General features: G+C 38.8%; 2 protein-coding genes and 1 pseudogene across 18 annotated transcripts in view; 2 read left to right on the forward strand and 1 right to left on the reverse strand.

The window, feature by feature from the left end:
* Positions 1-25310, forward strand: part of LOC126593524 (disease resistance protein RUN1-like) — a 69336-nt gene that overhangs the window by 32522 nt on the left and 11504 nt on the right. For 3 of the 12 annotated variants that reach the window (XM_050259643.1, XM_050259655.1, XM_050259649.1), the window contains exon 1: positions 24173-24397. The exons of the other annotated variants lie outside the window; for them this stretch is intronic. The gene's annotated coding sequence lies outside the window, so the exon portion shown is untranslated. Of the gene's footprint in view, positions 1-24172; positions 24398-25310 lie in introns of those variants that run through there. 12 annotated transcript variants of the gene reach the window in all.
* LOC126593680 (disease resistance protein RPV1-like) overlaps positions 1-25310 on the forward strand; it is an 81714-nt pseudogene that overhangs the window by 18101 nt on the left and 38303 nt on the right.
* LOC126593636 (uncharacterized) overlaps positions 1-25310 on the reverse strand; it is a 72637-nt gene that overhangs the window by 1875 nt on the left and 45452 nt on the right. The window lies entirely within an intron of this gene.

Genomic DNA, 25310 nt, shown 5'->3' on the forward strand with positions numbered 1-25310 from the left:
GAAGTTATGGTGAGGAGAAGGATAAATATTATGTGCCTACAAGAAACTAAGTGGGTTGGTAGTAAGGCAAATGATCTAGAAAACTCAGGGTTTAAACTTTGGTATTCGGGCACAAATAGAACGAGAAACGGTGTTGGCATCATCGTGGACAAGACCTTGACACAAGATGTTGTAGATGTAAAGAGGGTAGGAGATGGAATCATGGCAATCAAGATTGTAATAGGACAAGAACTTATCAATGTGATTAGTGCGTACGCACCTCAAGTAAGGTTGGATACGAGTTCGAAGGAGAAATTTTGGGAAGACCTTGGAGACTTGGTGCAAGGAATTGCTCAGACGGAGAAGTTATTTATAGGAGGAGATTTAAATGGACACATGGGCAGGGAGACAAGCAACTATGGAGGTTTTCATGGTGGCCATGGTTTTGGGGAGAGAAACGAGGATGGGGAAGCTATCTTGGATTTTGCAATGGCATATGATCTCTTCTTAGCCAACACCTTCTTTAAGAAGAGAGAAGAACATGTGATCACCTACAAGAGTGGATCGTAAAAAACACAAATAGATTTTCTTCTAATGAGGAAAGGGGATCGTATAACTTGTAAGGATTGCAAAGTTATACCAGGAGAGAGCGTGGCCAATCAACATCGCTTGTTGGTAATGGATGTACATATTAAAAGAGTGAGACAAAAGAACAAGACTTGGAAGTGCCCAAGGACTAGATGGTGGAATCTAAAAGAAGAAAAACAAGCCATTTTCAAAGAGAAAGTAATCACCCAGTGTGTGTGAGATAGAGAGGGGGAAGCTAGCCAAATGTGGGATTCCATGGCTAGTTGTATCCGAAAAGTAGCAAAAGAGGTATTAGGAGAGTCCAAGGGCTTTGCCCCACACCAAAAGGAATCTTGGTGGTGGAATGAGGAGGTACAAACAAAGGTGAAGGCTAAGAAGGAATGTTGTAAAGCCTTATACAAGGATATGACTGATGAAAATGGTGAAAGGTATAGAAAAGCGAAGCAAGAGGCGAAGAAAGCTGTGAGAGAAGCTAAGTTAGCGGCTTACGACGATATGTATAAACGACTAGATACCAAAGAAGGAGAGTTGGATATCTATAAACTAGCTAGAGCAAGGGAAAAGAAGACAAGGGACCTAAACCAAGTGAGGTGCATCAAGGATGAGGATGGAAAGGTTCTTGCTACAGAGAACGCGGTTAAAGACAGATGGAGATGTTATTTTCATAATCTTTTCAATGAAGGACATGAAATGAGTGCTTCTTTAGGGGAGTTGAGTAACTCAGAAGAGTGCAGAAACTACTCTTTTTATCGTCGAATCCGGAAGGAAGAAGTGGTTGTAGCTTTGAAGAAGATGAAGCATAGAAAAGCAATAGGCCTATAATATATACCAATCGAAGTGTGGAAAGTTTTGGGAGAGACAGGTATAACATGGCTCACTGACCTTTTCAATAGCATTTTGAAAACGAAGAAGATGCCAAATGAGTGGCGAACGAGCACTTTGGTGCCTATCTACAAGAATAAGGGCGACGTACAAAATTGCATGAACTATAGGGTTATTAAGCTAATGAGTCATACAATGAAGCTCTGGGAGAGAGTCATTGAGCATAGATTGAGGCAAGAGACACGGGTTTCGGACAACCAATTCGGGTTTATGCCAGGGCGCTCAACTATGGAGGCAATCTATCTCTTACGAAGATTGATGGAAAGATATAGAGATGGGAAAAAGGATTTACACATGGTCTTTATAGATTTGGAAAAAGCGTATGATAGGGTCCCAAGAGACATTCTTTGGAGGATTTTAGAGAAGAAAGTAGTACGAGTAGCATATATCCAAGCTATAAAGGATATGTATGAAGGAGCACAGATGTAAGAACTCATGAAGGACAAACTGAAAGTTTTCCCATAACTGTAGGATTACATCAAGGCTCATCCTTAAGTCCTTACCTTTTTGCGTTGGTAATGGATGAGTTAACAAGACATATTCAAGATGATATTCCTTGGTGTATGCTTTTCGCAGACGATATAGTGTTGATAGATGAAACTCAGGAAGGGGTAAATGCAAAGCTTAACCTTTGGAGAGAAGTGTTGGAATCTAAAGGTCTTCGCCTAAGCCGATCAAAGACAGAATATATGGAGTGCAAGTTCAGTGCAAATGGAGGCCAAAACGAGTTAGGGGTGAGGATCGGAGATCAAGAAATACCAAAGAGCGACCGTTTTCGTTACCTAGGATCTATCTTGCAAAAGAACGGAGAATTAGATGGAGATCTCAACCATAGAATACAAGCTGGATGGATGAAGTGGAAGAGTGCATCTGGCGTGTTGTGTGACCGTTGTATGCCACTGAAGCTCAAAGGAAAATTTTATAGGACGGCAATAAGGCCGGCGATGCTGTATGGCACAGAATGTTGGGCGGTGAAACATCAACACGTACACAAAATGGGTGTAGCGGAGATGAGGATGCTTCGTTGGATGTGTAGGCACACGAGAAAGGATAAGATTAGGAATGAGGATATCCGGGGTAAAGTAGGAGTAGCCGAAATTGAAGGAAAGATGAGAGAAAATCGGTTACGGTGGTTTGGACATGTGCAAAGAAGGCCTACTGACGCTCCGATTAGAATATGCGACTATGAGACAGAGGTTCAGGGCCGAAGGGGTAGAGGAAGACCTAGGAAAACTTTGGAAGAGACTCTAAGAAAAGACTTAGAGTACTTGGATCTAACGAAGGACATGACACAAGACCGAACACAATGGCGTTCTAAGATTCATATAGCCGATCCCACTCAGTGACTTGGATTTTCCAAGTCCCCAACCGAGAAGTTTTCCTCACTCAGGAAATTAAGGGAACACTACCTCAACATACATGCTCCACTCACAAAGCTTCAACAAAAGAAAATTCAAAGAACTTAGCGAAGAAGGCTTTGGTGTATTTAACACAATACGTTGAAATGAAGGAAAGCTGATTTATTGATATCCCCGATAAGCTACAAATATGTACATATACATGAGTCAAAATAAACGAACAAGAGGGAGCCTTCACAAAGGTTGCTTAGGAGAAGTCTCAGCAGTCGGTAGAGCCCCAGAAAGAGAAGGCACCGGAAGGGGATCATTCGGAGCCTCAGTACTGGATAGAACCCTAGAAGGATGAGGCATCAGAGGTTGATCATTTGAAGCTTCATTACGCGGTACAGCCCCAGAAGACGAAGGCAATAAATGTCTTTGTAACAAACCCACAAATCTCTGATGATCAAGTAAAACCTGACCATCAGATTCCTTCATCTGGTCAAGCTTCCTCTTCATGTTTGTAGCATAGTCATGTGCGAGACGGTGCAACTGTTTATTCTCATGCTTGAGCCCTCTAATCTCCTGTTTGAGACTCATCACTTCAGCCGTCAATGATTCAACTTGGCGGGTTCGAGCAAATAGGCGTTGGACCATATTAGACATAGAACCTGCACACTGAACACTGAGAGCCAGAGAATCCTTAACAGCTAACTCATCAGACCGTTTGGAAAGTAGTCTGTTATCTTTGGGAGTGAGAAGGTTCCTGGCCACCACCGCAGCGGTCATATCATTCTTCATCACGGAATCCCCAACGGTAAGAGGACCAGTAGGGGAGGCGAAGGATGGGCGCCATATGTTGTCTGGAGAAGGCGGGGCTGCCTCTTCAACAAGGTTCAAGTCAAAACGACGGTCGGAGGGGCCAGACATTTTCAAAGGTGTTGAAGAGAGAAGAGGTCGAACAAATCAAGATCTTAGAAGTGCAAGAATGGAGCTTCTACTGGTGGAGAATCAAGTGTGCTTTGGAACTTAATGCCAGCCCCTATAAAAATCTGCACTCGACGGAGCTTCAGAAATCGAAGAGGCGTCTGCTCATAAATCGAAGAGGCGTTTGCTTTCTCAAAAGCTGGGCTGCTCAGAGACCACGAGGGTCGATCTCAGAAATCAAAGAGGCGTCTGCTTTCTCAAAAGCTGGGCTGCTCAAAGACCACGAAGGCCGATCTCAGAAATCGAAGAGGCACCTACTTTTCCAGCCTTGTCAGCACCTGTCACACGCAAACTCAGCTTTGCGGAAATTATGGGCATTCTGTCGAAGACTTCTGGTGAAGTAGAAAGCACATGAGTCTTACTGTTCAATCACCCACTTCCCACACGCAACAGTAGCTCATGGGTACCACAGATAACTTTGCCAAAGTTCTCTGCCAAAGTTGAGCACGTGAAGCTTGCAGCTCCCACTACATCGCTCAGACCAAGAAGGGTAAAAGAATAGCAAAGAAACAACACTAACAAAGTTTAGACACATAAATTTTGAAGGTCTAGCTACCATATTATTACTCACAAGGGTAAAGGAACAGTACCACTGCTGGATAATTGGAAAGTCCCTGTGTGTCAACCTCTGTGCTTCGTGGCAAGGTAGACTAGCAAACATGCCCAACCTTTCCTCACATTCGAGAAAACACTCCCAACAAGATTGCTTGCTCCAAAATCGAAGAGGCACCGTCCTCCGAATCTCGAGAGCCAGACTCCCAACATGACTACTTTCTCAAAAATCGAAGAGAGGGTAAAGGAACAGTACCATTGCTGGATAATTGGAAAGTCCCTGTGTGTCAACCTCTGTGCTTCATGGCAAGGTAAACTAGCAAACATGTCCAACCTTTACTCACATTCGAGAAAACACTCCCAACAAGATTGCTTGCTCCAAAATCGAAGAGGCACCGCCCTCCGAATCTCGAGAGCCAGACTCCCAACATGATTACTTTCTCAAAAATCGAAGACACCGCTCTCCGAATCTCGAGAGCCAGACTCCCAACATAATTACTTTCTCAAAAATCGAAGACACCGCTCTCCGAATCTCGAGAGCCAGACCCCCAGCATGATTGCTTTCTCAAAAATCGAAGAGGCATCGTTCTCCGAATCTCGAGAGCCAGATCCCCGATAGGATTGCTTGTTCGAAAACCGAAGAGGCAACATTTTTCCAACTGCAAGAACCGGATCTCCTTGGATAAAGCTGTCTGTAATCTTCACACGCAACATTAGCTTTCCAGATACCACATACCACTTTTTCAAAGTGCTCTGACAGAGTTAAAACATGTGAAGCTGACAGCTCCCACTACCGTGCTATGACCAAGCAGGATAAAGGAATAGCATTACTACTTGTTGTTAAGGAGACTCCTATATATGTCGACCTCCATCCCCAACGGACAGACAGGCCTGCAAAAATGCTCAACCCTTTCTCATATCTGAGAGGGCACTCTCAACGAAGCCTTTCGAAATATTCAGCTTTCTTTCCCCCCAATAATACCTCTACAAACAAGCTATACTAGAGCAAGAATATCTCATATCATCAGGTTTAAAAGCAAGAGTATCCCATATCATGTTTTTTCCCTGTCTTTTCCTTTTGCCTTGTTCTTACCTACAAGACAAGAAGAAAGAGAGCAATCAGTCAGCACTTGGAATCAAGCTTCCAGCCAGGAACTGACTGCCTGGAACTTACTTACCTGGCATTGCTCTCGAGTACTCATCTTCAACATCTTATGCTTCCAGGGAAGATACCGCATCTACCTGAGGAACAGATAGGGCAAGTGAGAAGGATACAAGGAAGCATGTGGAGACAAGCGTAACAGCACACGTGCCGATACATCCATTACTCTGTCAAAGCAAAAGTATCCCATATCAGCAGGGTCGAACGTACTCTAGATTTGATGGACTTGTTTTGACCCTCAAATTCTTCAGTCGGCCTTATACTCTGGAGGAAACTAGAAAACCCTCCAGCTCAGTTCAAGAATAAGTCTGTGGAAAGTTACTTCTTCAAAAGCAAAAGTATCTCATATCATCTCTTCTCATTTTTCTTCTCTTTATCCTTCATGCTGCCTGCAAGATAGGGAGAATGTGAACAATCAGCGGGAGCTCTGATTGCTTACCTTGTCTGTCACCTCTTTCAGCAGATCCCCTAGCTCGGCGACTTGGGGGACTCCTACTACATGGTTTGTATCGCGCTTGACCAAGCCTGAAACTACAAGTAAGCTTCAAGTGAAATTGATACATTACCTTGTGCATCTCCACCAGTTAAAGATACCACCCCTGGATGGAGGAAAAGTACTTCCAGAGAAGATGCCACATCTACCTATGAGACAGATAAGGCAAGTCAAGGTGATACCACACTCCGATACTTAGAAGTTTCGTGATTACGAGATCATTCTCCCACAATATTTCCTAATGTCATTTGTACTAAATCATTCACCTGTACTCACTAAAGAAGAGCTTGAACCTATGTACTTTTGTAAACCCTTCACAATTAATGAGAACTTCTCTATTCCGTGGACGTAGCCAATCTGGGTGAACCACGTACATCTTGTGTCTGCTTTCCTATCTCTATCCATTTATATACTTATCCACACTAATAATCGGAGCAATCTAGCGAAGATCACAAAAAGCGACCGTTTTCGCTACCTAGGATCTATCGTGCAAGAGAACGGAAAATTAGAGGGAGATCTCAACCATAGAATACAAGCTGGATGGATGAGGTGTAAGAGTGCATCCGGCGGGTTGTGTGACCGTCGTAGGCCATTGAAGCTCTAAGGGAAAATTTTATAGGACGGCAATAAGGCCAACGATGTTGTATGGCACAGAATGTTGGGCGGTGAAGCATCAACACGTACACAAAATAGGTGTGGCGGAGATGAGGATGCTTCGTGGGATGTGTGGGCACACGAGAAAGGATAAGATTGGGAATGAGGATATCCGAGGTAAAGTAGGAGTAGCCGAAATTGAAGGAAAGATGAGAGAAAATCGGTTCCGGTGATTTGGACTTGTGCAAAGAAGGCCTACTGACGCTCCGGTTCGAAGATGTGACGACGGGACAGCGGTTCAGGGCCAAAGGGGTAGAGGAAGACCTAGGAAAACTTTGGAAGAGACTCTAAGAAAAGACTTAGAGTACTTGGATCTAACGGAGGACATGACACAAAACCGAGCGCAATGGCGTTCTAGGATTCATATAGCCGACCCCACTTAGTGGGAAAATGCTTTGTTGTTGTTGCTCTATTAGGGTGATTTCCAATGCACCTTTGGTGTGATGCCAAAAGCCAGAGTGATTCCAGATCTTTCTTTTGTTCCCATCTCTTCTTATTGCTACATACTCTAGATAAGATATATGGTCACTAGTGCGATCAAAAACCTTTTTCTAAGAATAAGACAATTAAGCATCCAAGTTGAAGAAAATCAAACCCTAGCTTCACTGAAGTCGGATAGAAACTGTCTCTAGCTAGGGTGAGATAAAGAGAGAAAATGGACTACATACTTAGCTCAGCAACGTCAAACCCCAAGACCAATGATTAATGCATGTCAGAATACGACGTAACAAAAATGTTGATATAGAAAGTGATTGCTACTGGAAATAGGATCACACTGCAAAGGAACAAAGAGTGAGCAGCTAATATCAAGGAAGAAAATATCGGTAATATTGGAAATATCGGTAGTTCGAAAACACGGAAATATCGATGGAAATATCGGGATAATATCGATATCGATAAAAATTACATGGAAACCACGGAAATTGTAAGAAAAACTTGGAAATTTTTATTGAAACTTTGCAGGATGTTTATTTAGTCAATTATCTATTAGTTTATCACAAAAAATTGGAAGGAGATGCATTGCATGATGGATTTAACTGATTTAAGTTGATTATATAGCGAGCTGGCAAACATTGTGAATGTAGAAAATATGTAGTAATTAATGAAAAAAGTTTAAACACACTATAATCATTTATATATAATGAATTAGTACAATATTTTACACTTTATACATTGCATGGTAAGATACATGAGTGACTTAGTACCACGTAGAGTTCCTATGAGGTTCAAAATTTTCACTATCTTCATCATCTCAATTTGTAGAGTAAGTGTATTGTGAAGAGTAGTCAGCAACCATGGCAATGGTTTTCAAGAACCAAAACCCAAAAGTCAATAGGAAACCGAATACTTCGGTATTTTTCGGGATTACCAAACAAATGGGATTTGGAAACCAATCCCATATAAAAAATTTCGGTATTTTTCGGGATGGGATTCCCGAACTTCAGGATGGTTTTGGTTTGGGATTTTTCGGTTTGGGTTTGGGGATTTTTCGGTTTGGGTTTGGGACTTTTTCGGTTTGGTTTGGGATTTTCGGGAATTTTTTCCAGCCCTAGCATGTAAGTGACCAAATAAAAAATAGAAAAATTAAAAACCACATGCCATTAACTAAGTAATTAATTGACACAATTTAAAATATAATACCACAAAAAATTTGGAATATGTGCAAATTTGTTTCTTGTAAAAAGAATTCAAAACAAAACAATATATATAAATATAGTAGCATATTATCACAACAACCATAAGTGATATGGTGGTCAAGTTGCTGAATGAGTTAGATGGGAGGGGTTCGAATCCCTTTATGTGCATGTTTGAGACTTTTCAGAATTTTTCAAATATTTTTAGGTTTATCTCGCGATAATATCGCGATATATTAACGAAAATTAAACGAATACTCACGAAATATCGTGATATGAAAAAAACAATAATATCGGCGATATTATCGATTTTTAAATCCTTGGCTAATATATATATATATATATATGATCAAAAAGCAATCTCGAAGAAAGGGCACGAAGCTTTGATCTCATTAGCTACTAGATTAAACGGATGCGTCAAGAAAAATCCATGCACAAGACATAATATGCGTATTATATGAAATGAGCAAATATTTTTAGGTTTATCTCGCGATAATATCGATAATATCGCGATATATTAACGAAAATTAAAGGAATACTCACGAAATATCGTGATATGAAAAAAACGATAATATCGGCGATATTATCGATTTTTAAATCCTTGGCTAATATATATATATATATATATATATATATATATATATGATCAAAAAGCAATCTCGAAGAAAGGGCACGAAGCTTTGATGTCATTAGCTACTAGATTAAACGGATGCGTCAAGAAAAATCCATGCACAAGACATAATATGCGTATTACATGAAATGAGCTCGGTCTAGAACTTATAAGAGGCTAAGTTGTGTATTTCTTGAATTCATCTTGCGAGAGGCTATTTCTCTATCTTATCCAACTATTCCTTTGCCTGTAACAAAACTCCTAGAGTTCAAACAAATGAGAGAAGAATAGAGAAAAATAGATTATAAATGCATGCCAACAATCTAAGTTTTAAGTTCCTATCACTACTAAAGCATTCCATCTTTCGGCATACCTCATGGCTCAACCTAATAAATTTAACAACTACTCTCAGCTCTAAATCTTAAGAATAATCAGAAATCCAACAACTTTAAAGATATTTGACCCTCCGTACAGCATAGGATTGATGGTTGACACACACAGTATCGATATAATATTGCATACGAACATGATTTATACAAAATAGGAGCCAGAAGAAAGAAATGGCCATCATCCTATTATGACCTTTTTTAATGACCAAAAGTAAAACGCAACGATGTCACTAAATTTCTTGTAGAAATGCTTTAGATATGCCCGAATCAATTGTTTGATCTTCTTATCACATTACTTGGAAGCTCGAGCAGAGAAATAGAGCTCTACTCACACCCAAATTTCAAACAAATGAAGTAATACCGAAAATCCAAATTAGCACATTACAAGTCCAAATGAACTGATGCAAAATTGACAAACAAAACAACACCCAAATCTGAGTTTGCTTCTCCATTAGCCTCAGGAAACACTAAATCAGACAATGTCAAACACCAAATTAGAATTTTGGGTAAATTACACTTTTCCCCCTCGAGTTTGGGTGCAATTGCAATCGCATACAATATCTTTAAAACATTTTAATCTCATACACAAACTTTTATTTTATTGCAATTTCATATATCTGTTAATTAAATTGTTAATTTGACCGTTAAGTGATGACGTAGCAAATGCATGATCCACATATTTGATGACGTGGCATAAAAAAATTAATTGATTATCAAAAAGCAATTTAAACAAAAAATTAAATTAAACAAAATAAAAGGGGGCCCCACCCCTCTTCTCCCACCCGAGACCTCCATCTCCATCTTCTTCTTTCTCCACCTGAAACCTGCATCTCCATCTTTTTCTTTCTCCACCTGAAACCTGCATCACCATCTCCTTCTTTCTCCACCACCACCACCCATCACATACAACCACCTTGTCAATCCTCACCCCCCAAATCCCTAAACCCCATTCCCAATTTTTTCAAATTTGTTCCGAGTCTTCGTATATTTTCTCTCAGTTTTCACTCTCAATCCGAAAAAAAAGCCTTTAACTTCCCTTTTTGACTGGGTCATGAGGAAGGGTCGAGATCGAGAGCTCTCTGTGTTCATGCCTTTAATCTTAGGTGCAGCCACTCCGCCGCGACACCGGACTTGAAACCCAGATGGAGAAAACCCGGAAAGACGAACCCGGTGGGAAGGAATCGTCCTCACCAACGCGTGGCGGTGAACGAAGGATATTCGTACCTGGACTTGCTGCTGCGGGGGCTGGGTGGCAAGGACGGTCAGCCGCCGGTGTCGAAGGCGTCAATCGGCGCCATGCCGTGTGTCAAGATTTGGGAATCAGAAATTCGATGAGTTGGTTGTGTAAATTGTTTTATTGATGATCTGGAACTATTAAGGATTGGGAGGGGGAGATTTAAAGGGGGAGGGATTGACATGGTTGTCTGGGATAGGTGGTCCGAGTGGAGAAAGAAGAAGATGCGGGGTTTTTTTTTATTTGGGGGGTTGGGTGGGGGAGGGGTGTAAATTGCTTTTTGACAATTAATTATTTTTTATACGCCACATCATCAAATATGTGGATCATACATTTGTCACGTCATTGTTGGTTTGGGGGGGGGGTTGTTTAATTTATTTTTTTATTTAAATTTCTTTTTGACAATTAATTATTTTTTATATGCCATGTCATCAAATATGTGGGTCGTGCATTTGTCACGTCATTACTTAACAGTTTAACTAACAGATATATGAAATTGCAACAAAATAAAAATTTGTGTATGAAATTGAAATATTTTAAAGATATTATATGTGATTACAATTGCACCCAACCCCAATAGGGTAAACAGTAATTTATCCTAGAAATTTAATCGTAAAATCTACCCATAAATCACAATTAACGCACACAATCTCACTTCAATTCGCAACCTGTGCAAAAACTTTCAACTTTTCCCCTCGAATTTTCCTCCATTTTCTCAGCAACCAAACACAACACAACACGCAAAGCAATGAAAACAAACAACAATCGAAACTCACCTCGTGCCCGGTGCTCTAGAAGGAGGAGGAAGACGATGAGGGTTTTAACGATGCATCTTCATCGTCGGAGTCCGCCACCGGAATGAGAAGCTCACGATCGCGCTTCTCTATCTCTGCTAGCCGGATTTTTACGTGCATGTGAGGACTTGAAGGAAATGTTGTGTTTTGTTATACCACTAAATAAACAGGGGCGGATTAATTAATGCTTAATCTCTCATTGTTTCTGTTATACCCACCCCCACATTTTTTTCTATATTTCTATATTTCTCCCTGAAACATGTTTAAGTCTATCGATTTAGTCCCTTATCTCATTTAATCCTAGTCATCGATCTAGATACCTTATTCCTCCTAAACTGCCAAGTGGCAGTTTCCTAGCTTTCTTCTATTCCCAAGCTTTCCCTCTGCATTTCTGAAATCCATCTCTCTCTCTCAGCTTCGAGAGCTTCACCTAGCCCTCACCTTAGCTCCCTCCACAAAATCGAACAAAAAAATTCATATATTTGGAATCCTTAAGACTCAACGAACTCAACATTACCCTTGCATTGCGCCATCAGAGCACCGTGGAATGTTCTGCCATTGAAGCCGAGAGCTTCAAAGCTCTAAAACTCGAACCCATGTGAGACTTGTGTTCCTTCTTCAAATTTCTAGGTTATGCATGTTGTTTTCTGATTTGTAATGTTGGTTTTATGGTAAAACTCGAGGGTTTTGACCTCAGCTCTTCTCTATGCTAAGAACCCAGCTCCGACGATAAACTCCGACGAAATGTCGTCGAGTTCGAAGTTGGTGGGTGTCTTAGTGCATCTAATCTTTTCCTTTTTGTCTCTAGGATGATGTTTTGAACCCTTTATTCAAGCCCTAACCCATGCATGCACCTCAATCTCTATTTTCCAGTTCATAGCAAATGTGAAAGGATGAACTTCGGCGAGTTTGTTGTTGTGGGTGCACGGACCCCTTTGAATTTGAACCTAGGTAATTAATTACCTTGTTGTTTGTTGGTCAGTGTCGTGTGTATGTGTGTGCAATACAGTGTATGTGTGGTGTGGGTTGCGATGTGTGTATGTGTTAACTCTGTGTGTGGGTGTGTCTGTGTGAATGTGTGAGTGTATGTGGTTTGTGTGTGTAGCGCACGTGTGTGATGTGTTGCGTGTGTGCGTGTGTAGGTGTGTGATGTGAGTGTATATGTGTACTGTGTGGTGTGTTGTACTATGTGTGCATGTGTGTTATACATGCATGTGTGTGTGCTGGCGTGTGTGTATGTGTGTTGTGTGGGTTTGGGCTCAAGCCCAAACCACCCCTTTGTTCCTAAACTATCCAAACCCAAAACCCAAAACCCAATAGGTCATAACCCTATTTAATCTAAACCTAAACCCTAATATCCGGATCCAAACCCAAGACCCATTTCTATTTCTTGAAATTCTATAGTTGGGTAGTTTGATAAATTGTACATTTTTTTGTGCTTAGGTGAAGTTTCTAGTTGGGACCTCCTTAATCATTTTCCGCACAATTATGCTGCTACGGAGTATCTGTGAGTGTGGATCCCTTCTAAAATTTGAATAATTTTATAGTTTATTTGCATAAATGAAATGCATGCCTTACAAGTTTATGAACTGATTTTATGTTAAGCATGTTTATTGAAAAGTTGATTATCGTCTCGTTATTTTGTAAGGAATTAGTTGTTGGCCTATATTGAGCTATATTTTCTATAAAAACCATGAACTGGTAGACTATATGATGGATGACGATAAGATGCTAAAACATGTTTTCAAAACCCTTTTTTATAGTATAGACGATGAATGACTTTATACTATGAAGTGGTTATATTTGAGAGGCGTAACTATTTGTGCGTACCTAGTGTACACTATGCCGCTTGCGGCGAGGATCTGGTGTTTGGCAATTGGGCAGGGAGAAATAATCCCTAGCTACGGGTTGAGGGACACAGAGCAGGCATTGGGTCGGGAGTTGGTAATCTTTGGCTACGGGCGCAGAGACCACGGTGCTGGCATAGGGCCGGAAGTTTTATTTATTTAGTGATCTTATTGGCAGCACACCGCGCTTACGAGACGATTGATATTTTGATTTCTGTGATATGTCTTTTGAGATGTTTTTGGTATGCTAGGATTTTTAGTAAACATATCACTTATTATGCTAGTAATTTTCTTTATATAAATTGTGGGGGTTAGTATATTGATAACTGTTTTATGATTATTGTATATATGAACTTGGTCCACTCACCTTTGTTTTGCACCCCCATTCAGGTATTCGAAACAAGGACTACAACACAACGTACGAGGCATTCCCCTACCAGTAGCAATCTATCATTCACTTGTGTGATATCTTGTAATGATCTTTTCCTTTTGTGATCTTGAATTAGAACGTATTTTATGCACTCTAGACGTTTCCTTAAACTTTGTTTATTAATTTTAGATTCTAATGATTATTCCCATATTTTTCCTCCTAATCATTATTCTTGTATTCAATAAATGGTTTTCGTCACCCTAGGGTGTCGGCCAGCACGTGCCTACTCGGGTATTCAAGGAATATCGGGGTCGGGACGTGTCAGTTTCTCAATTTTTTGGCAATGAAATCTTTAGATAAGAGAGTTGTTGAATAATTATACATACACGCTTCTTAATTAGGAATGTAATTTGGATGGTCTTTTAAATTATTCAACCTCAATTTTGGATTCCTAAGAATGGATTGAAATGAGTAGAACCGAGCTTAAATTGAAAAATGATAAGAACGTTTTTAAATGAGATGCCAATTTTGACATTATTTTTGTATTTTCTCTCTTTTTTAAACATCACGCCCACCTATTTCTACCATTAAATTTAAACTGGAGCTCAATGTAGATACATAAATAACTTTCACAAATTAAAAGATCTCATCTTATTGGAGATAATATTTGTAGATGAACAAAGGGAATGAAAAAAAAGAAAAGAATTGAAGTTGGTTTTTGTTAAGGGAAAGGAAAGACACAAAATGGCTTGGGACTTAGACTTGGACATATTATTTCCTTATGATTGTAACATTTTTGAAAGTTGAAGTTTGAGGAAGCCTAAAGAACTTGAAAAGTATGTTTTAAAGTTTGTGTGTTGAACTTTGAATATCATATAACATAAATCAAACATCATAGACTAAGAAATACTCGTACCAAACACTTCATTCAATATCAAAACACTTCTTTTACACTATAAAAGTCACTTGTTTATAATACAAAAGCACATATTGGGTTGTTTGCCAAATAATAAACTACTTCTTCGTAAACGTGCTACTAACAAAATTGTTTTATAGAGAAGCGCTCTCAAGCCACCCAGTATTTGTCTAGTTTTATATATATTTCTTCCTAATAATAATGAAAGATAGAGAAGTGCTCTCAAACAACCCCTAACAAAGAAATGTTGAGATAAGACAGGTCTTTTTTGGCAGTTTGATTCCCCTTTCAAAATTGACGATAAGTGCCTCATGGTGCAAGAAGCATGGGGATGATGACAACGATGTTGATGATGGATACGATTATGCCCCTGCAACATGCATAGAAGGTGATGGTGATGACGATGATTCAAATTATGACTATGCTCCAGCAACATCTATGGAAGGTGATGATGGCGACAACGATGATGGTGGTTATGATTATGCACCTGCTACATAAGAAATTAGTAGTTTATTTTTCATGTTTTTATACAGACTAACTAGCTTTGATGAATTGAGGAATTATAATGTGCTAGTAGGATTGCTTGATCCCTTCAAATTTTTTTGTTAAGGGTCAAACTATTTAAGAACAATTTAAGCCAATCAGTTGTTGTCTCTGATGACATTAATATATGGTTAAATGGAGCAAAATTGTGCAAGGTTAACTTCTTATTATTAGGATATACTATTTCTTTCCTAGCATACTAAAAAGTACCACAATATTTATGGAGAGAAAGATAATGGAATTCTTAGAGACTAATTAGTGGTCATGGGAGTGTAAAGATTTGTCAATTTGTCGGATACATGATTTGGTAAAACAAATGTCATAATACAATTAGCTTAAAACTTTTTTTTAAGAAAAATTCAACCAATTATATTATAACATTAGGTGTGTTTCTACCATACTTGACCAATCCCGAAACTACTGAACACCGGTCAATGTTATACCGTCAAAGACCCAGAAGAGTTTCTCTCCAACCAGGAGGCCAATCACAATGCGACACGTGTTGACATCAGAAGCCAATCATAGCGCAACACGTGTCAACATCAGAAGCCAATCACAACACGAGACGTGTCAATGTCAGAACAAAGCTAAGAACTCTTCTATAAAAGGACATCATTCTCCCACAATATTTGCTAACGTTATTTGTACTAAATCATTCACTAATACTCACTAAATGAGAGCTTGAACATATGTACTTGTGTAAACCCTTCACAATTAATGAGAACTCCTCTACTCTGTGGACGTAGCCAATCTAGGTGAACCACATACATCTTGTGTTTGCTTCTCTGTCCCTATCCATTTACATAATTATCCACACTAGTGACCGGAGCAATCTAGCGAATGTCACAAACTTAACACTTTCTGTTGTACTAAAGTCCTCACTGATTTTGTGCATCAACAAGGTGTATCATACTGTGTTTCTGGCATATTAAAAAATTTCTCATGGAAATGGGCACATTAAAAGTGTTATAAGCACGTTGTACTAATTAATAAGTTATTCCGGAATGATTAAACCCCAATTAATAAGAAAATTAAGAAGAAGAAACAAAGTAGCCACTTGCTAGCTAAGGCAAGGAGAAAGCATAAGTTGGAATATTGGATTGGGATGTGAGTGGAGTACACGTAGGCGTTCTTATGTGTTTATGCTTCGGCTTTGCTCCATCCACTTTTTCCTTGCCCTGCCCATCATGTGCCAAAACTGTATCACTCTAGCCCTATACAATCCTAATGAAGATGGATCTGGTCCGCTCTACAGTTCTACTTTTACTGCTGAATATGATCAACTGCTTGTATTTATTTTAAGAGTACTTTCAAACAATCATTAGAGTATCAGTAACTTCTTGGAATGTGCTATTCAATCATTCTTTTTTACTTCTCATACACCATTTGTTAATTTATGTTTGTTGATCTTCTTCAATTCATTTGATCCGACTGTCGAAAACTAAAAAGGTGTGGAAGAAGTAAAAAAGATGTGTTGATATCACACCCCTAACTTCTTTCGTAAGTATTCACCATTAAGTCTCTCTAGACGCTAAAAATATGATAAAGACCATGCATGTATATAAACGGTGGTCTCTTCTTTTCTCTTTAGAAGTATTTTCTAGGTAGAAAATTCTATATGTTTCTTATATTATAGATCCGTAGGCGACTACTCCATAAGAAAATTGAAATTGTGTTTATCATATGATGACATGAAGGGCTGGTTTGGTATTGCTGTGCTTTGAAAAAAAAGCTGCTGTGAGAATAAGCGGCTGTGCTGTGAGAATAAGCGGCTGTGAAATAAAGCCAGTAGAGTGTTTGGTAAACTTTTTTGTGAAAGTGCTTTTGGAAAAAAAATCAAGATGATAGTGTGTCTTTTCATTAAAGGAGCACTGTAGCTCCGTGTGCTTTGAAAAAACTGGCTTTTTTTCAAAGCAGCAAATAGCAGCTTCAGCTTTTCCTTTGATTTTCAGCTTATTATCACAGCAGCTTCCAAAATAAGCTATTTTTTTTCAGTTTACCAAACACAAAAATGACCCTCAGCTTTTTTTCACAGTGACTTTTTTTAAAATCACCTTAATCCCAAACGGGGCCGAAGTCAGTGCTACAAAGAATAAATTGATTCCTCTTGAGCTAATGTTACAGTAAATAATAAATACCTAACATGTATGTCTGGAACTAAATGATGTTACATAATCAAAAATTTCAAGGTTTATTGAATAACATAGTTTGTTTATACGTTGCCAATTATCTTGATCGTATTCATATATTAATCTTTTGCAAAACTTCAATTTTGGACGTCCAATTATTGGCATGGATTTAAATATCGATATTATCGGCGAAATATCGCCGATAATATCGATTTTTCGGGGAATGGATATTTAAATAGGTATCCGTGTGATTTTCGTCAAAATATCGCGATATTATCGATAATATCGCGATATTTTGGAAATATCGCGACATTTTTTTGAACTGTGCAATCGGACTCCGAGAAGAACGCCGGAGATGGTGTGCCGATTTCATCCCAAAAACCTTGCAAAAACACGATTTTTAACATCAATTTCACATATAAACTTCAGATTTCACGCATGCAAGAGGTAATCAACATAGGGTTTAGTCGGATCTCACCTGAAAACTTGGGTGTGCCTGGGTGTGGGTGTGATCGGGGAAGCCGAGCTTCCTCTGCGCGTCGCCGTGCTTCCCAGAGACGGAGGAGAGGGAGGGAGAGGGAGGGAGGGTGGTGGAGATGCTGCGCTGGCATCGGGGTGGACGGATTTGGGTGTGCTTGGGTGTGGGTGTGATCGGGGAAGCCGAGCTTTCTCTGCGCGTCGCCGTGCTTCCCAGAGACGGAGGAGAGGGAGGGAGAGTTCAGGAGGGTGAGAGTTCAGGAGGAGAGGGAGGGAGAGTTCATGAGGGTGAAAGTTCAGGAGGAGAGGGAATGAGAGTTCAGGGGAGGGAGAGTTCGAGAGGTCCGAGAGGGACTCGGGAAAAGAGAGTGAGGGGTCCGAGAGGGACTCGGGAAAAGAGAGAGAGATAAGGTGAGGGTTAGTGGGCTGCCACGTGGCAGCGTGACAGAGAGTGGGAATCAAGATGAAGGGTCCAGATTAGATTAGGATAAAAGACTCAATTGCACAATTTATATAATTTCAGAAAAAGAGTGAAAATATAAATTAATCTGGGGGTCTAGATTATATTAGGATAAATGACTCAATTTCAGGGAAAAAGTGAAAATATATAATTTCAGGGAAATAGTAGAAGTTGTATTTATTGGTTAGGCATATGGAAATGCAAAAAATTGTTTTTCTAATGATTCTAATCAATTTCAAGAAAAATAATGAATTTATAAGGGTAAGATGAGTCTATAAAAGTGATATAATGAGTCTATAAGAGTGTCGGTCAGTTTGACAATTTAGATTTTTTTAATCATTTTTGCCAATTGGATTGTTGTCGTCTTTTTTTATTATCAAATTGGATTATTATTCATGAAATTGGATTATTATCAAATTGGATTATTATTCATCACCATGTTTTATATTAGGATTATTTTTTTATGAAATTGGATTATTATTCATTAAATTGGATAACTACTCTTCACAATACACTCACTATACACATAGAGATGATGAAGATAGTGAAAATTTTGAACCTCATAGGAACTCTATGTGGTACTAAGTCACTTGTGTATCTTACCATGCAATGTATAAAGTGTAAAATGTTGTACTAATTCATTATATATAAATGATTATGGTGTGTTTAGACTTCTTTCATTAATTACTACATATTTTCTACACTCACAATGTTTGTCAGCTCGCTATATAATCAACTTGATAATGTTAAATCCATCATGCAATGCATTTCTTTCCAATTTTTTGTGATAAACTAATAGATAATTGACTAAATAAACATCCTACAAAGTTTCAATAAAAATTTCCAAGTTTTTCTTACAATTTCCGTGGTTTCCATGTAATTTTTATCGATATCGATATTTTACCGATATTTTCATCGATATTTCCGTGTTTTCAGACTACCAATATTTCCAATATTACCGATATTTTCTTCCTTGATTATCAGACAATGGCATCGTGGTTCTTCACTGGAAACGTCCTTCCCTTGGTTTTTTTTTTTAAAAAAGGAGCTCCTGCTTTTCTTGTTCACTTTGTTTTTGTTTTTTTTTTTCTTTCAAAAAGCAGCCCCTGCTTTGTTTTTCCACTTTTTTTTTTCTTTCAAAAAGCAGCTCTGGAAAAATTCACCGTCTTATTATGTGAAAAAGCAGCTCCTGCTTTACGTTGAATAAGAATTAGTTTAATCAGATTTTACTTGAATAACATAGTTTATCTATTTATTATAAATAAAATACTAATGAGATTTTCTTAAAAATGAAATTCTCTATAGACTTTCCACAATCTTATGTTTTTTGCACAATATTTCATTATGTTGACATGGAAATTGTGTAAAAAACATGAAACAACGGAGAGTCTATGGAGACCCCACTTTGAAAGAGTCTTCTTAGCATTTCTCTTTATTATATAATCGTTAGATTACTGAATTTGGTTAAACTTTAGTTTAACACGGAAATTGTGTAAAAAACATGAACGTCAGAGAGTTTATGGAGACTCCACTTTAAAAGAGTCTTCTTAGCATTTCTCTTTATTATATAATCATTAGATTACTGAATTTGGTTAAACTTTAGTATAATTGATCTTTAAGGAGTAATATCCAAAATAAAAGATTTAAATACAAGAATGCAAAATAAAAAACAAAACAAAAACAATAGAGCGAAAAAATTTAAATGAGAATGTAACCAATATTGGTTCGGAATTAATGTAAGAGGAAATAGCCTTTTCCTTAACGTGAATAAAGCATCTTTCAGAGTTTCCAAGAATCTTTTAGATAGTCTTTTGTCCTTTCGGGTTCCTTTCTTAATTTCCACTTTTCCTCTCTCTTTCTGTGCACCTCTCCGTATCTCTTCTTTCAAAATTCACGATTCAGATCCTTACAATTTGATACAACAGCTAAAAATAGAGAAATTAGTAAAAACTTTTAAAAATTATAATAATTTTTTACCGTTGAATCAAATTTCAAAGGTCTGAATTACTTAATCTGTAGATTATGGAGGAAGAGATCCGGAGATGATCTATTTCCTTCTCAAGTCACTAACTAAACATTATTATATTATAAACTTTTGTTTTTGTTGATTGAAGGATCTTGACTTGGGTTTTAGGTATCTCAGTGTCATCGGTTCGGCAACACAAACATAACCACTGCCATATTTTTCAGTCTTAATCTGAACCACCGCAGTGCCATAACGGTGGATACCGCCATGACGGCTCATGAAGCTTCCTCTTCATCCTCCTGCAAGTCAAAACTTTGGAATTCTATGGGTGAAGTGATTGTTACGACCACAAAGAAACGACGACTCCCAACAGTACATGATCATGATCCTCTGGGACTAGCGCATTTACGTCTTTCCTTGTCTCTTGAAACTCTCCCTGCAGGCCGTCATATTCGGCCTCGCTCACGACAGCGTCACTCTCAACCTCGATCACGTCCTCATAATCTCCCAGTACTTCTCCAGCGGCAGCCACAGGATCCAGCGGTCAGTGACAGTGGAGAGCAGATATCCAACTCAATGGACGATGATCCTCTTGCGGGACTTCGCAAATCCTTTGCATGTCTTTCTTTGCCTCCTGATCATCAATCCACTTTCTCAGGCCACATTCAGCCGGACGCCTGACTCTGTTGGCCCTTACCATTTGGAGAGAGCGAAAGGCTAATCAATTAATCCCCTTCTCCTGATTTTCCTGAGACATTGAAGAGGACATGGGTTAATTAGTGTGTGACAAACATATGAAGGAAAATATGCATGATTAATATCTATGATGAGGTAGGACCAAGCCATGATGCATCTATGATAATCATCCCAGTAACCAAAAGAGAATTACTACAGATGACAGAAATGGAAAAAGGCAAAATTTTTGAAGTGAGAGTGTCTTCTGTCTATATTAAGTCACACCCAGATCGATTCTATGGTGCCGGTGATGCATAGTCATCATCAGCTCATCCTCATCATCACATATCCAAGTTCATGGACTACAGATCACTGCCAGCTTCACCATCAGCAACTCAATATTTCATACTTCTTTCAGATTCTTATGATTTTTCCAGTAAGTAATTGTTTTGAATTTTGAAGATATATTGCACCATGGAACATTTCAACATTACAAAAACCGATATAAGACACGCATCTAATGACTTGATAAATACCACTCGAATTCGCAAAAATACTTGCCCTCCAAGTGCACCCAATGTTTTCTAGTCAAATGCAAGTTCTCATTTTACCAGCGTAACCATACTTAATAGTCAACACTGGACATTGCATAATCAAGTTACTTTTAACCATACTTAAACAGAACATACCGCATAGATGATAAATACAACTTCATGGAGGTATAAAAGCAACTCTTTTCCATCTCTAGTTTAATCTATCATTTTCAGGTTTGGGACATGGTAGGTAAATTCAAGCTAGGGGCTCAAATCTATTCATCCCTAAGCTTACTTACAAATCCCTCCCGTACGGATAAATTTGGTCTGATAACATCCTTGGTGTTGACCAGGAACACATCACTAGAAATGGTTCGTGGGAACATAAACACAACACAACTCTTCATCTACACAATAGCTCTTCAAAATAATTTTGGGGACAAGGAGAAAAAAAGTCACCATTACAAACAATCTGAAAAACCAATTACGTTTAAAGCACAACCTGTACAACATCATTTCATCTGTTGTGTTCTCGTTTTTCACAATGAAAAGTTATTAGCATACCTGAAGGACAACGGATGAAGTGATGAACCCGAATGCATGTTCACAAATCCAGGACCTAACATGTATATGGAAGATGAAAGGTCAGTTATACGTTGTAAGACCTAAACAAAGCAGAATCACTGAAAACGTATGTTTTGACCGTAAACCAGGCATTATATAATGAATGTGAAAGAAGCATGTAGTGTCATATGCTGCATTACGGGTATATTTCTTGTCTAAATCCAACATTGACCATACCATATGCGATGCAGGAGCCAAGTTAATAAATTAGAGTCCTGGTGTCTGATGTACTAAATGCAGTTTACACATGTACTCTGCAGGTTCATCGTCTTTGAGTCTCTCTATGTTACAAGATCAATGTATTAGGTGTTCATAAATTAGTCTTTAGAATTCCAAGTTAAAGAAAATCAAACCCCTAGCTTTTCCAGCATCTGGATTTCCTTTCTCTAAGGATTGAAACTGTCTTTACTGAATTCGGATTATCGCACCAAAATTTGTGTCTAGGATTAGATGAAGAGAGAAAATGGACTAGATACTTAGCTCAGCAATGTCATATCCCAAGGCCAATAACTAATGCAAGTTAGAATGTACGAATTAAATATGGGGTTTAAGGACCAATCAAATAATGGGGTTTAAGGAATGCATTTCAGAATACTAGATAACAAAAATGTTGATTCCAAGTTGAGCATGGATTGGAGAGAAGAAGCTATCCACAAAGTGAATAAACCACCACGCGATATAGAAAGTGATCGCTATTGGAAATAGGACACACTGCAATGGAACAAAGAGTGAGCAGCTAACATGATATATATGAGCAAAAAGCAATCTCGAAGAAACACAAGGAAGCCTTGATCTCATTAGCTACTTCAATTCGCAACCTATGCAAACACCTTCAGCTTTTCCCTCGAATGTTCCTCCATTTTCTCAGCAACCAAACACAACACTAACACACAAAGCAATGAAATTTGAAACAGAAATCGAAACTCACCTCGCGGCCTGTGTGGTGGGAGGAGGAGGAAGATGAGGAGGGTTTGGACGATGCATCTTCGTCGCCGGAGTCGGCCACCGGAATGAGAAGCTCACAATCTCGCGGTACTCGGTCTCTGCTCGCCATTCCTTTGTATTTTTGGCATTTCAAATATTTTGTTTTTATTTAATTAAATTTAATTATTATTTTAATTGGGTGAGGATTATTAAAGAATGAAAGTACTTAATCCTGTTTTTTCAATTATTTAAAAATATAATAATATAGTGGAGATTATTACGTGCATGTGTGGACTTCAAGAAAATGTTGTGTTTTGTTGTACTGTTAATTAAACAAAGCGCCGATTAATTCACTCTTAATCTCCAACAGGATCCTCTCTAGATCTTTGGTGAGTATCCTGAGAATTTATGAATCATGTTCGTTCATTCTATATCGTATAGTCAGTTTTTATTTGGTACTGTTTGTGTTTAATTTTAAATAAAAATATTCAAAATTATTTCTGACTGCACGATGTACAATGAACGAATACGATTCATGAATCTTCGAGATTCTCAAAAAGAGAATCCGACAAGGATCCAGATTCGCTTAATCTCTCTTTGTTTCTCAATTTTTATTGTATATTGATGTTTGATGAGCTGTCTTCCAATGATTGGATGCCAGCATTTTTGCCCTGCAATTTGGTGTTCTTTTTTGGCAATAAAATATGAGAAATGCTAAGGGCCTATATATGTGTTTGCACGTGTTTGTAAGTAGTTAGACTATTATATATATTGTCAATTAGTTTCATGAGAAATAGTCCAATTATTTATAAGCATATGCAAAGTTTATATTTCCATCAATGTAAAATTTATTCTCAATAGAGGCGTGTAATTATCGAACATAAACTCAATTTGGTAGGCGGGGACAAAATCGTTATTCTAGTAAACTGATGTCCAAGAAACTATGATTTTGTGAAAGTGGAGAAAACATGGGTTAATCTAGTATGGAACAAACTTCTTAAGGAAAATACGAGAATCTCGACTTTCTTCATGATCATGCAAGCTATGACGCTTCTCATCATACCCAACACACAAATGAGTATTATTACTACAGATGAACCAAAATGGAAAAGGCAAAAACTACTTTGAAGACAAAACATTGCACTCTCGTCCAGACCACCCTCAGCATCGTCATCTACCTCTTGCCCATCTTCCCAGCTCAACTATCGGATTTTCCCTTTGCATGCATCCTTCAATGTAAAACCCCACCCCCAATTTTAAATGGTAATTTCACTTTATCCCGAAATTTTTTTATAAAGTTACAATTTAGTCCCTCTTATACCTTACCCTATCCGGATCCTTTTGGGATTTCCTACCTATCATAACTTGCCACGTGGCAATCCCACCCCTTCTCCACCCTCTCTTCTCCCCGTTCTCGTCTCCCTCTCTCTCACTTTCAGCTCTCTCACTCTCTCACTCTCCCCGATCCCACACCCACATCACCACCTTCGAACTCACGACCCCGGCGACGACAAAATCCTCGCGAGGACATCTCTCTTTCCCCCGTGAAGCTCCGGGACACCCAGAGGACATCGAACCCAGGCCCGGCGAGCCTTGGGTGTGCGAGCCCAAGTCCGCCCGTTTCACGGCGACTCTCAAGTGAGAAACCCTTTCCCTCGTCTATATCGTTGTTTTCTGGGTTTAGATCGTAGTTTTTTTAGGTTAGGCGGTCGTCATCGGAGCTCGGGAAGGCTCCGGCCTTCGTTCCGTCGAGAACCGGGTCACAAGACCCACACCCGGAAACCCAGCCCACCAAACCCAGGCCCTACGGGCCGTGACCAACATCGGGCCTTTGGCCTGCTAAAACCCTGAGCCCAACCCATATTAAAAACCCCAAAACATGAGGTGACGCAAAATTTCTAGAGGGTCTCACTTTGAAGAGTTTTCTTAGCATTTCTTTTTATTGTATAATAATATTTAGATTATTGAATTTGGTTGAACTTTAGCACAATTGATATTTAAAGAGTAATATTGAAAATAAAAGATTTAAATTACGACATTGCAAAAAAATAAAAAATAAAACATAGAGCGAAAAAGTTTAAATGAGAATGTGACTTAACATTGGTTGGGAATTAATGTAAGAGGAAATATAATGAGGTAGATCTTAATTGTTTCTACCCTTGTATTCTTGCAAAGCAAACACGAGCCATTCTCTTTAGGCCTAATCAAATAAATGGTTCCCGTGATGGATGATAGCCCCTGTGATAAAAAAATTCGGATTTAAACTCCTGTGGTCTAAGTCTGTTAGGATTTATGCCCTTTTGTTAAATAATGCTGACGTGACTGTCAAATGTCTGACACGTAGTAAAATAATAATTTTTATTTTTTAAAAAAAAAAACCTGAATTTTTACAAAAAAAAAAAAACCCAAATCTGCAAGAAGAAGAAGAAGAAGGAAGAGGGAGAGGGAGGATGGTCGCGCGGGGAGGCGCGGGGAGAGAGCTCAGGCAAGGGGGGGAGCTGGTCTCTGGCGGGAAGAAGAAGGGTCGCGTGGGGAGACCGGCGAGGGGGGG

Source organism: Malus sylvestris, chromosome 2 (genome assembly GCF_916048215.2).
Source record: "Malus sylvestris chromosome 2, drMalSylv7.2, whole genome shotgun sequence".
Taxonomy (NCBI): domain Eukaryota; kingdom Viridiplantae; phylum Streptophyta; class Magnoliopsida; order Rosales; family Rosaceae; genus Malus; species Malus sylvestris.